Source organism: Muntiacus reevesi, chromosome 3 (assembly GCF_963930625.1).
Source record: "Muntiacus reevesi chromosome 3, mMunRee1.1, whole genome shotgun sequence".
NCBI lineage: Eukaryota > Metazoa > Chordata > Mammalia > Artiodactyla > Cervidae > Muntiacus > Muntiacus reevesi.
The window spans coordinates 221,816,547-221,830,001 of record NC_089251.1 but is presented as its reverse complement, the minus strand read 5'-3'; the positions used below and the strand labels follow the sequence as shown (position 1 = coordinate 221,830,001).

General features: G+C 37.4%; 1 pseudogene; it reads right to left on the bottom strand.

Moving 5' to 3' along the window:
* Positions 1 to 6,918: 6,918 nt before the first annotated feature.
* LOC136163422 (ferritin light chain pseudogene) lies at positions 6,919 to 7,573 on the bottom strand (annotated as a pseudogene).
* Positions 7,574 to 13,455: the final 5,882 nt, after the last annotated feature.

Genomic DNA, 13,455 nt, shown 5'->3' with positions numbered 1-13,455 from the left:
AAGTCACTGGGAAAAATAAGCCACAATTAAACCAGCATATGAAGAGCCCTGGCAGGCTGTAAATGACAAGGGTACAGTAAATTCATACTTTGGTTCATCTTTAAGGCAGGTAGAATTTGAAAATGAATAGAAATAATGAAGAATGCTTTCTGTGCTTCAAGAATGAGATTGCTTTCCTTTGAGATATCTTCTTTTATATTTTTCTGTCATCAACTATCTCTGTTTTATTTAGTATGTATCACAGTAATGTTATGTCATTGAGATGTTTATTTAGCAAAAGAGTGATATCTTAAGTTTGGGTTATTTCCATGAGGAGATTCACATTGCAAAATTTACATGTCAATATGAAAAAAAGAATGTGAAAGTGAAAGTTGCTCAGTCTTGTCCAAATCTTTGTGACCCCATGGACTATACAGTCCATGGAATTCTCTGGCCAAGAGAGTGGGTAGCCTTTTCCTTCTCTAGGGGATCTTCCTAACCCAGGGATCACACCCAGGTCTCCCTCATTGCAGGTGAATTCTTTACCAGCAGAGCCATAAGGGAAGCCCCAAAATACTAAATTGGGTAGCCTATCCCTTCTCCAGCGGATCTTCCCAAACCTGGAATAGAACTGGAGTCTCCTGCATTGCAAGCAGATTCTTTACCAACTAAGCTATCAGGGAAGCCCCTCATATCAATATACTCACCCTATAAAGTGAGAGCTGTTCTAATATGTTAGTTGGCATTTACTAGGTTTTGTTGCATTAACAAATCACTATCAGCTTTATACAAACATTTGTTTCTTACCATATTAAGTAAGTGTTAGTTGCTCAGTCGTGCCCAACTCTTTGTGACCCCATGGAGTGCAGCCCACCAGGCTCCTCTGTCCATGATATTTTCTAGGCAAGGATACTGGAGTGGGTTGCCATTTCCTTCTCCAGGGGATCTTCCCAACCCAAAGATCAAACTCAGGTCTCCTGCACTGCAGGCAGATTACTGACTGAGCTACAAGGGAAGTCCAATAATACTAAAGTGGTTCTTACCATATTACATGTCTGCAATTGTGCATTTTCTGTGTCTCTGACTTACATTCATTTTTGGTTCCAGACTGGAAAGTCACCATGAAACAAGAATATGACTCTTAAATCCTTCTGTCTAATCACCTCATATTTTATTAATCAGAGAAAGTCACAGAGCAAGCGTGATATCCATGCCATATCCAAGTGGCAAACCACAAGAAAATTCTACAAACAGCTAGAATGGGTTGCAATGTATAACCCTTTTATGGGGAATACAGTATAATTTTACACAATAATAAAATTTGCTATACTTGTAAATACAATAATATAAGTTAAGCTTTGAAATGAGTGTCTAATTGCAAAGTTTTTTTCTTCAATTAGATTTTACAAATACAGTTTTTAATTTGTCCACACTGCTTTTTAGATTTTATTTGGTCTTATTTGATTATTTTTGTTCTTGTTGGCTATGCTTTTAGTGTCATATCCAAAAAAATAATTGCCAATGTAGTTTTATTCTAACCATGAGATTGGGTGGAACGTGGAGGATACAGGGGAGTTGGGGAGATTGAAAGCAGTGTTGATAATTTTATTGACAAAACACTTGGATAAGAGAAATCAAAAGAAATCACCAAAGAGATGGGAAACCCTTTTTTCTCACTTTACTGTAAAAAGCAGAGCTGTTAGTATTAATATCTGTAATTCCACCTGTTATTTGTTCAGGATAATCTGTACTCTTTTTCTTCTATGGTTTGCCCCAGGGATGGAACTGCCCAGTCACACAACTGAATTTTCAGCCTCCTCTTTAGTTAAACAGGCCACATGATGATGATGTGACTCTCTAGGATGGAATGCTTGAAGGTGTAATGCCTGCCAGTTTCATGTCTTTTTCCATAAAAATTCCTTTGTGTTCTGATTCTTGCTTTCCCTTCTCCCTTCCCTGGAGATGGAAAGAGATGATTATTCTGTCTTTGAAAGCCACCTGTTGAAGATGGAAGAACCACTGTAGGCTGTGTCTGTGAATGTGGCAAAGCCTCTCCCATTCCTCAGCTCTATCAGGAACACCTGCCCTGTGCTGTTACAGGAAAGAGAAAAAAAAATGTTACTGTGTTTGAGCCACTGTTATGGGATCTATTTATTATAGGAGTTTACTTTCCCACTCATTTGAAAAGACCCTGATGCTGGGAAAGATAGAGGGCAGGAGGAGAAGGGGACGACGGAGGATGAGATGGTTTGATGGCATCACCGACTCAATCAACATGAGTTTGGGTAACCTCTGGGAGTTGGTGATGGACAGGGAGGCCTCACGTGGTGCGGTTCATGGAGTCGCAAAGAGTCGGACACAACTGTGCAACTGAAGTGAACTGAATATGCTCTTCTTTCTTCTTAGTCAGTGATATTTTCTGTGAACTTGCCTTTTGTTCCTCCTCTGCTCAAAAATCTTCAAGTGGCTTCCTATTGCCTAGAGAATAACGTTAAAATTCTTTAGTGCACCTTTGAGAGTCCTTACCAAATGTTCTACATTTCTGTCACTTTGCTATTATACATTCTGTAAATAACAAATGCTTGTTGAGTTTCTCTACTACTACACATTTTTTAGCTTCTATGACTTTGATTATTCTATTCCCCTTTCCAGTAAAGCATCTCGCTTTTTTGAAAAGCTATTGATTCTTTAACTCTGCCATCTCCTGCATATGTTGTTCTCTCAAAACAAATATTAAAAATTATTTGCTGCTACAATGAAAAAAAATTAATACATTTATTAGCACATGCCCTATATCATATAGATTGCTTTCATTTTTCTGCAAAGGTTATCTACTCCTAAAAAACAGAGACTGTTTCCTCTTCAACTGTATATTCTTATCACTTGTATCTTGTTTTAAAGTGCTTGGTCTTTTAATGTGAAAAATTATCAAGAAAGTCGACCTAGGAATTAAAAATTGATTAGTGGATTCTATACAATTCATTGGTGATACTTTGTCCCAGAGATTCAGTTAAAGTTCTCAGGGGTATAATCAGAAAAAAAGTGAGTCATATTGCTTATAAACAATGAAAATGATCAATTATAGTATGATGAATTCGAATATTTTCTTAAATTTTGAAAGACGAGGTGCTGCTAAAAAGAGATGTTGCTTTTATAAATTAAATGTCTTCTGTTTTTAAGAACTTCATCCAACTTTCAAGCAATGGATACCATATTTTCAGACAAAAGGGAACATATCAATACTGAAAATGGAGGTCTCCATCAGTGAAAGGCAAAATTTATGTATTAAATATTGGTCTCTCTATTGACACAAAAAAATTTCAATTTTTGTAGCTCAAGTCAATTATCTCAGTGATTTTTTCAGTTCATCTGTGGTCATGAATTATTTTCACATAGAATTTATCTAAAATTTTTGTCTGTGATCCAAGTCATCTTATGATTAGTTAAGGATATCACTTCTTTTAAAAAATAACTTAAGTAATTATTTTATAATTTCTTTGGGTTTTTAATATCTCATTTTGACTTTTAAGGTTTTTTAGGACATAATTTTTCCATGTAATGACTTATAAAACAGATAATGAAATATATTAGAAAAAGGGATCATCTTACTGATTTTTCTATAATACATTTGCAGTTACAAAATGACAAAAAAAAGAATGAACTGTAAGTCTTGTGAAAAATATGGATTACTTTTAACAGAAGAGCTTCTATTATATGTAAATTTTACTAAAAACTGAAGTTCCAATACTCAACTCTCAGTTTTCTTTATTTTTCAATTTACTTACATATTTTTTTCAAGCATAGTTGATTTATAGTGTTTTGGTTTTACATGTACAGCAAAGTGATATGTATATACATATATATGTATATACACAAACATATATTCTTTTTCAGATTCTTTTCCCTATAGATTATTGCAAAATATCAAGTATAGTTACCTGTGCTATAGAGTAAGTCCTTGTTGGTTATCTATTTTATATATATTAATCCCAAACTCCTAATTTATTTCTCCAACCACTTCCTGCTTTAGTAGCCATAAGTTTGTTATCTATGTCTATGGTCTGTTTCTGTTTTATATATAAGTTCATCTGTATCATTCTTTTTAAGATTCCATATATAAGTGATATCATATGATATTTATCTTCTGTCTGGCTTACTTCCCTTAGTCAATTTTTTTGATAGTAAGCTAACAGAGCATCTACTATAGGATATTAAGATAAGGTAGAAATCATGTAATGACTCTGGTCATCCAGGGAAATAACAGAGTAGAAACAAATTTGTAATTTTTCGAAATTGAGACAAGGTTTTCAAACTAGAAGTTAAATATGTCATTGACAAAGTTCTCTGACGCAAGTTAAAACTGGGATAAAATATTACAGATCTCAAAGTTTATGAGACTCAGTCATAAGTTATCCATATGAGCTTGAATTTTCAATACTGATATTGATAATGTTCTATTACTTTTGGTAAGATTTCTAAATAAAGGCAGAACACTCTCTAGTAAATTTTGCACAAGTAATTCTGAACTATTTTATTAAAAGAGATGACAGTTTATGCTTGCACTTTATGGCTCATCTAAGAATCCATAGATGATCTTCTTGATGTGAAGCATGTATTGGCTACATGCAGATGATTATTATTTAGGAGGAAAATCTATGTTCTTTGGATCCATCATTAGCATATATATATTATTGGTATTTCTGAAACTAAACTTTTTATCCAATCTTGGTTTAATTGATTAATTAACTGATACATTAAAAGTTAATCAATGTATGTTAATAATTGTCCTAGGTATTAAGGATAAAAACATATACAAATATTTAGTATCTTTAAAAGATCTCAGGAGGAATGTAATGCTCTGTCAGCATCTTCAAAGGAAACATGTCACATTCAAATTAAAGTTATTCAATTAATTAATACAGAGATTAATTCAAAGGGTCAGGCAGAGTTTAGGTAATTCAAACTCTGCATGGGGCTTTGGTGGCTCTGCCACCATTAGTCTTTAAAGAGAGGAGAGAAAAGTGAAAGTAGCTCAGTAGTGTCCAACACTTTGTGACTCCATGGACTCTAGCCTGCCAGGCTCCTCTGTCCATGAAATTCTCCAGGCCAGAATACTGGAGTAGATAGCCTTTCCCTTCTCCAGGGGATTTTCCCAACCCAGGGAGTGAATCCAGGTCTCCCTCATTGCAGGCAGATTCTTTACATTCTCAGCCACCAGGGAAGCCCATGAGAGGAGAGAGTGGTTGCCAAATTTAAAGACAGAGAAAGGGCTGTTGTGGAGGTCCACACCTTTAAGGTGCCAAAATACACCAGACCTCTCGACCCTGTGAAGCACTTCTCATGCTCTCCCCTCTGCCACTCAACCTCCAAGACCCAGTGGTTAAAGGTAACCAGAAGCCAGAGGGAAAGAACCACATTTAAGCCTTTAAGATCAGCCCCAGAGGGCAAGTGAAGGGAGGTGGAGTAAGAATGGGAAAAAAGACATCCAACACAATGATTATATTCAATTCACAGAGGAGGAAACTAGAAAAGTCATAACTGGTAAACGGCAGAGCCAAAATGCAAAGCCAAGTTTGCCTGATTCCAAAGCTTTTTCTGCCTTGCAACAATGCTGGAAAAATGCCTTCAGCTCTCAAGGCACTTGCAGTATTGTAAAGAAGAGGCTAAACTGCAGAGAAAAGAACAATGCATGTATCATCAGTATCAAGATGTCAGGTGGGTTTGGCAGCCCTTGGCCATGGCTTTCCTTTGTACCCTATTAAAGACGAAGGACGAACCATCAATTCCTTTAATCTGTGAATGAGTTTAGAATTGGGCCTCTGTCCAGGTGAGAATTTTGACAACCTTGAGGAGCATCACTTAAATGTTGCAGCTGTTTATTTCATTGGTTGGTTGAAAGAGCAAATCAGACTTCATGGTCCCATACCTTCTCTTTCTGCTACCTTTGTCCTGAAATGTAGTTTTTTGTTTGACATTTGGGGAAAATTGGTAGAGGCTACCAATACTTTAACTTTGGAATCTTTAGAGTGATGTTGTTGTTATTGTCTTTGAAGATGCAGGTGATGTGAATTTCATCTCCATTGATGCTTCTATTCCTCTAAATCTAAAATTGTCATAAGAATACAAACTTTGTCAGACGGCAAAATTTTAAATTATCAGAAAGGACTCTAGAAAAGATGAAGCCTGTTCTTTCCTCGCAGGCCTGCATGTGTGGAAATATTCTGTAAAACTCCAGCGTCAGCATCCAAACATTATAAAGGATGCCACTGTGCATTCATAAAACCCCTTACATTCTACTATGGGATCATTTTCAGTCGTTGTCACTGTGCTACAAAGCACAGCTTAATAACTCTGGTCTAAACTCTGTGATTACATATACTCAGATGCTAATTTGATATAATTGAGTGTGCTCTTTTGTTGCATTCTACATTCAGTTTATGTTTAATATGTGAAGACTATATTTAGTGGTGGTTATCAAGAGTGGAGTAAACCCCACAGGTGCTCCGCCCATGCTCAGGCATCTAAGTCACCTTTTCCATTAGCTGCTAATATTGCTAACAGCTGAGGCAGCTGGTACAGGAACAAGAGTTCTGCAGTTCCTTTACTTGGGACAAGATTCATTTAATCCAGATCTGAAAGCTCCATTTTTATGGCACATCTGTTTGGGTGATACAATGTATTTTTTTTTTTTTTAACATCTTAAACATTTTTATTTTTGTAAGATTTTCTGTTGGAAAAATATCCGTTTTTTTTTTAAATTTATCAATTCTTAGTCTTCTATATGTATCATTTAATTACTAAATCCCCAAATGCAAGATCCACACATACTTTGTCACCAAAGGTGCAGTTTCTTTCTTTCTTTTCTTTTTTTGCTGCAAAAAGCTTTATTGTTTCCATTTGGTTCAAGACTTGAGAGAGGGCTCCAGGATGTTAAAAAAACTGCCTAGTGGCTGCAGAGAGGGGCTTCAGGCAGCCCTGATGTCAGGTGGGTTCTTCAAAGGCCACTGGTCTCCAGAAGCTCCTAGTCCTGCTTGAGGGTGAGCCTCTCGAAGAGATACTCGCCCAGCCCAGCCTGGGGACCAGCCAGCCTGCGGAGGTTGGTCAGGTGGTCACCCATCTTCTTGATGAGTTTCACTTCCTCATCTCCGAAGTGATTCTCCAGGAAATCACAGATGTGGGGGTCTCCGCGGGCAGAAGCCAGGCCATGCAGATCCAACAGGGCTTGATTCAGGTTCTTCTCTACAAGAAGTGTGGCTTCCATAGCGTCCTGGTTTTACCCCACTCATCTTGAGGTGGTTTCTGCACGTCCAGGAAGAGGGCGCGGCCGGCACGCTGGTTTTGCAGTTTCAGGAGACGCTCCATGCCCTCGCGCTTCTCCTTGGCCAATTCGCGAAAAAAGTGACCCACACCCTCCAGAGCCACATCGTCGCGGTCGAAATAGAAGCCCAGAATGAGGTAGGTGTAGGAGGCCCGCAGTTGCATGTTAACCAGGCGGTTGACGGCGGCCTCCACCTCGGTAGAATAATTCTGCAGAATCTGGCAGCTCATGATGGGTCGGTAATAAGGAGTTTAAAAATGATGGCTGGTCCCGGTGATCGCGACAGCTGAGTGGCTGACTCCAGAGGTTGCGACTGGAAAAATGGTTGGAGGGTAGTCGGAGGCTGGAGCAAGGGGCGTCCCTGGGTCTGTTCCGTCCAGCACTGTTGAAGCAAGAGACAGATCCGCGGGGCTGCCAAGCGCACTTTAGGTGCAGAGTTTTTAACTTTGTTCATTCTGAATGAGTCTTTTTTTTTTTTTTTGAAAGAGAGTTGTACAGTTTCAACTGTATATATGTCTGCATATGTGCATGATAATGATAAAACTTAATCTATTGCAAGTGAGATGATCATTGTTTGAATGATTCCCTTTCAAGAATATCACCTAGCACTCAAATTTTGTGTTTGATTTTACAATTTGTCTATTTTTTAAAAAAAATTATAGATTTTTTCCTCACAAACATATATGTTTTTATTAAGCTTTCAACTTGGTTATAATATTTTAAAAGGGTTGATATTTATTTATTATATAAATACACATACTCACCCTGCCTGGAAATTTAGGATCCAGTGTCAACACTGTTTCACATAATTTTGAAACAATGAGCTATGATAGATTGTATTACTATTTGAAATTAGTTGCTTATATCTAAACAAAAAGGCCCGTTTGGGGGATTTGGTCATGTGACTTATTAATTTAGCCAATTGAATTTGACCAGAATTGGCATCCATTGTGTCTAAGCAGAAGCTTTAAGAACTATAGGTTATTTCATTTTCTTTCTGCCTTGAGAGGGACAAATCCTATAATGGTTGACAGTTCCTTCTGTCTCTGTGACTCCTTCACATGGCTCCTTTCATCCTAGACAAGAAAGAAAAATGAAGCAATGATTTCCGAATTAGACGTAATGCAAGCACACAATCTAGCCATTGTTAACCTAGTTTAGTTTGCTTTTCTTTACCACAACATACCTAAAAAAGAGTTAACTGATATAAAGATTGGTACCTATAGATAGGATGTAGCCATGGCAAAATTCCTAAAATACGTGGCTTTGGCTTCAGGGCTATAGGGTTAGAAGTGCAGAAACTCTTAAAAGAGACTGGAAAAATGAAGGAACTTTGTGGAGTGGTGGTATATTTGATAAATCTGTCTCATGCAATAACTTGAAAGACAGATAATATATTAACAAATTTGCAATGTTATTTTTTTATTTTGTATTCAGGTATAGCCAAATAACAATGTTGCAATAGTTTCAGGTGAACAGTGGACTCAGCCATACATATACATGTATTGATTCTCCCCCAAACTCCCCTCCCGTCTAGCCTGCCATATAACATTGAGTAGAGATTCACGTGCTAAACAATAGGTCCTTGTTGGTTATTCATTTTAAGTATAGCAATGTGTACATGTCCATCCCAAACTCCCTAACTATCCCTTATCCCTATCTTTACTCCCAATAATCATAGCAACTTGCAATTTTAGATGAAGAGGTTGAAAAACAAAGTATGATGAAGTGACTTGGTTGCTTTCAGCAGCATTAAAAAAGCTATTAAAAGAAAGACATGAGCTTAGAAAACTAAGATATAAAGATAATGAAAGAGATTTGCAGGTTCTTAAAGATGCTACAGTTTTATTTTCTTCAACCAGTAAATAAAAAGTTGAGAAATGCTTTGAATAACAAAGACAGGTTTGGTCTAGGGCAAAGATTAGATTGAGAAAGTTAGTGACTTGCTGTAGTTAAATTCCACATTGTTGTTCATTCATTAAGTCCTGTCCAACTCTTTGCTATCTCATGAACTGCAGCATGCCAGGTATCCCTGTCGTCCACAGTCTCCCAAAGTTTGCTCAAACTCATGCCCATTGAGTCAGTGATGCCACCCAACCATCTCATCCTCTGTTGCCCCCTTCTCCTCCTGCCCTCAATCTTTCCCAGCATCAGGGTCTTTTCCAATGTGTTGGCTCTTCGCATCAGGTGGCCAAAGTATTGGAACTTCAGCATCAGTCCTTCCAATGAGTATTCAGTGTTGATTTCCTTTAGGATGGACTGGTTGGATCTCCTTGCTGTCCAAGGGACTCTCAAGAGTCTTCTCCAGCACCACAATTCAAAAGTATCGATTCTTTGGCACTTGGTCTTCTTTATGATCCAATTCCATAAAGGGATTAAATTGGCTTTCATAAAATTTATCCCTTTGGACAAAGTGGTTTACAGAAAAGACAAAAAACAGCAAATCAACAGGTTCTCTGCTGAAGCTTGATAGTCTCAAGGTATTGACAGTAGTCTAGGGAGAAAAAGGTGCTTTTCATAAGGAATCATACACATCTTTAGTGGAACATGGAGTTTATTAGGATCATATAGATAAAGATTCTAGAGGCTGAAAGAACTCCTTGACTGGACCATAATCCAAAATATAGCAAAACATACCAAAACAAAAATGTGAGAATTAAAGAAAACTTGATCTCCCAACCTTCTATGGGCAAGATACACCTGTTAATGCTAGTTAGCCTCTGGAGAGGGTATGCAAATTAATACTTTCTTCAACGGTAAAGAGTCTGCCTGCAGTGCGGGAGACCCAGGTTCGATCCCTGGGTTGGGCAGATCCTCTGGAGAAGGAAATGGCAACCCACTCCAGCACTCTTGCCTGGAAAATCCCATGGACTGAGGAGCCTGGTGGGCTGCAGTCCATGGGGTCACGACTGAGCGACTTCACTCACTTTTCACTTTAGATGTGTCAAAGGAGGTTGAAAAAGAAAGGATCTCTTTCCACCTTTTTGCGGGAACTGTAACCAAGAGAACCTGGTGATATCATCATGCAGGAGAGCTGAGGGCTGATCCTGGAAGGTTCCTTACCCCCACAGTAGGTGACCACTCAAAATGTTTCTGAAATAATTTCAGGCTTCTTATATACCAGTTATTTTATGCGTCCCATTCTCCTTTTCTAGCACAATGTTTATTGATATTAATACATTCCTGTTCTGCTACTAAATTGTTGGTGTGCATGGAGGAAATAACTTGTCTTTGTGGTTCACACAGCTCTAATTTAAGAGAAGTTGCACTTATAATGTAGAGGTAAACATGGACCCTAGACTGGAGTCTAATTTCATGGTTGGTTGAGATTTTTTGAGATGTCTTCTTTGGGGTAGAATGTGTTTATTTTATGCTGAGATAGAAAGGAGTGAATGTTTTAAAATTAAAGGGTGAGATTTAATACGTCAGGCTTTGGTTTTTTTCAGTAGTCATGTATGGATATGAGAGTTGGATGGTGAAGAAAGCTGAGCGCCAAAAAATTGATGCTTTTGAACTGTGGTGTTGGAGAAGACTCTTGAGAGTCCCTTGGACTGCAAGGAGATCCAACCAGTCCATCCTAAAGGAGATCAGTCCTGAGTGTTCATTGGAGGGACTGATATTGAAGCTGAAACTTCAATAATTTGGCCACCTGATGCAAAGAGCTGACTCATTGGAAAAGACCCTGATGCTGGGAAAGATTGAGGGCAGGAGGAGAAGGGGATGACAGAGGATGAGATGGTTGGATGGCATCATCGACTCGATGGACATAGGTTTGGGTAGACTCTGGGAGTTGGTGATGGACAGGGAGGCCTGGCGTGCTGCAGTTCATGGGGTCGCAAAGAGTTAGACCTGACTGAGAGACTGAACTAAACTGATAAAATAGGTTGTATTATTGTTCCCAATTATTGACTTCCCATCATAAGTGATTGTGATATCTTCCTATTGCCTTATGAGTGAAGGTGAATGTCCTTGGGTGACATTTCTGTCTTTCACCCACTGATATGAGACATAGCCATCTGATTTAATCTGATCAATGGGATAAAGGCTGAAATGCTGACTCCATATCTGAGTGGAGCCTTTAAGTGAATCAGACTCTCTCTTTTCCTTCTGCCATAGGAGCAGTATGACTCAGGGTGCAGCTGCTTTTGCAGCCTCAATCCTGTAATGTAGACATGAGAAGCAAAGTAGGGCCACATCTGGCACGTAGCCAATATGTAACTGGAGTGAAGCAATAGATTTTGGTTACTTTAAAGGTGCTGAGCTTCAAAGGGATCACCTTGGAAAAGCTGAGTGTTATGTGAATATTTTAAACTCTTTTTTTTTTTTTCTTTTCCCACTTTCATTTGACAAGGGTGTAAAAGGATAACAAAGGCATTTGCCACTGAGATATTAAGGAAAACGGCTAGGTATTACCAGCAATAGTTTGGATGCATGATAAGGCCAAGTAGTAAAAAAAGAGGTAAACTCAAGATATAGCCAACAGTTTCTTAATTCCACAATATAAGACACATGGGAGAATGTTTAAGTGTAGTCCCAATGCAAAACTTTCATTCTTTCAACTTTTATACAATACTCACTGCCATCAGTATTAATGAACACACCTATTATTGTATTAAAGCACAGCCATTTTCTTGACTAGGGGATGGATTCTTTCACTATCATCTGTTTTCTCCAAAACAGTCTCAGCTAATGTTAAGATACCCTTGCTTTATGAGTTATCCACACAATTCATCTTTTGGCATTTCAAAAGCTCATGGATTTTGCAAAGCAGCCTTTTATTTTCACCTTTTGATAATATAGCTCATAATGAGGTTAGCTCATCTACCATACTGAACTTGACACAAAGAAAACCTGGATAAAATATTGGTCATCAAATCTAAGATTCAGATTGTACTATTGCAACATTACACAAGAATGCACATTAGGAAAAATTGTCAGAGGCTTTTAAGGTGTCAGAAAGGGCAAGATCTGCATGGATAAATTATGAGAATTTTTTCCCTTTATTCTATTATGCCAAAAATACTACCACCAGTCTGGTCTTCTGTATTGTTGAGCCTGAGCCTTTGAAATAATAAACCCTCAAACTTTCTAAAGCATTTTCCTATTTATATTGGTTTTATGTTCATATATTTATGTTTCTGAGCAGTCTTAATTCATTCACACTTCCATCTCAGGTTTCTGTACATTGTGATACCAGTCCTGTGCTGGACTATTCAGCAAGTATATTTATGAAATTTTTATGGAAATTCAAATTTAATGTAAATAATATCATTTCATTGTGCTATTATTTGCTTAGAGAAACAGTATTTTAATATTATTTAGGAGTGTTAGTAGTTTTTATTGTTAATAAGAAAATAATTCTTAAGAGATTACCAAAAAGGGGGGTTGTAGGAAGAAGAATTCTATAGTAATGTTGGTACTCATTATTTCTACTAAATAATTACAATGATAAATATCAAATATTTTTATAGCCCTTGTTTTATGCCATGTATAATTCTAAGCTCTTTAAGTATGTTCATTTATTTAACTTTAAAACAATACCAAGAAATGGCTATTTTATAGATATATATATTTTACAGATGAGGAAATATAGGCGCAGACAAGTTAAGAAGTTTAACTGTGGATACACAGCTAATAAGTGGTGGATTTATCAAATACAGGTAATCTGAACCAGAACCTCTCTTTTAAACTATAATAGGTTCACAAATACCAACGTTAAAATTTTGATTACCATGTAAATATTCTCAGTTTTATGCTAATGTGCCATAAACCACAAGGCTTTTGAGTTTTGTAGGGAAAAGTTCATTAGTGGGATTTGTTGTTCAGTTCCTAATCTAAACTGTTTATTTTGGTAGAGATGTTTGCCAAAGTTTGTGTTTACTTTCTGTATAATATAGTTTTGCTGCCCTAAGTTATCTCCAGTTACTGAGTATTTTTTTATGGGTCTTACTCCCTGAATTAGGTGCTTCTAAAAGGTAGGGAGTATGATTTATTTATCTTGCTGACTCCATCATCAGTGCCTGTCTTTGCAGCCTCTTGTAAGTAAAAGACACCTTCTCATACTTATGTAGGTTCATTTACCTTCAGTTTAAGTCAGCCCTAATATTTGACTTATGGAAATGGAGAGGTCTTCCTGTTATTGTTCCCCAAATACAGAA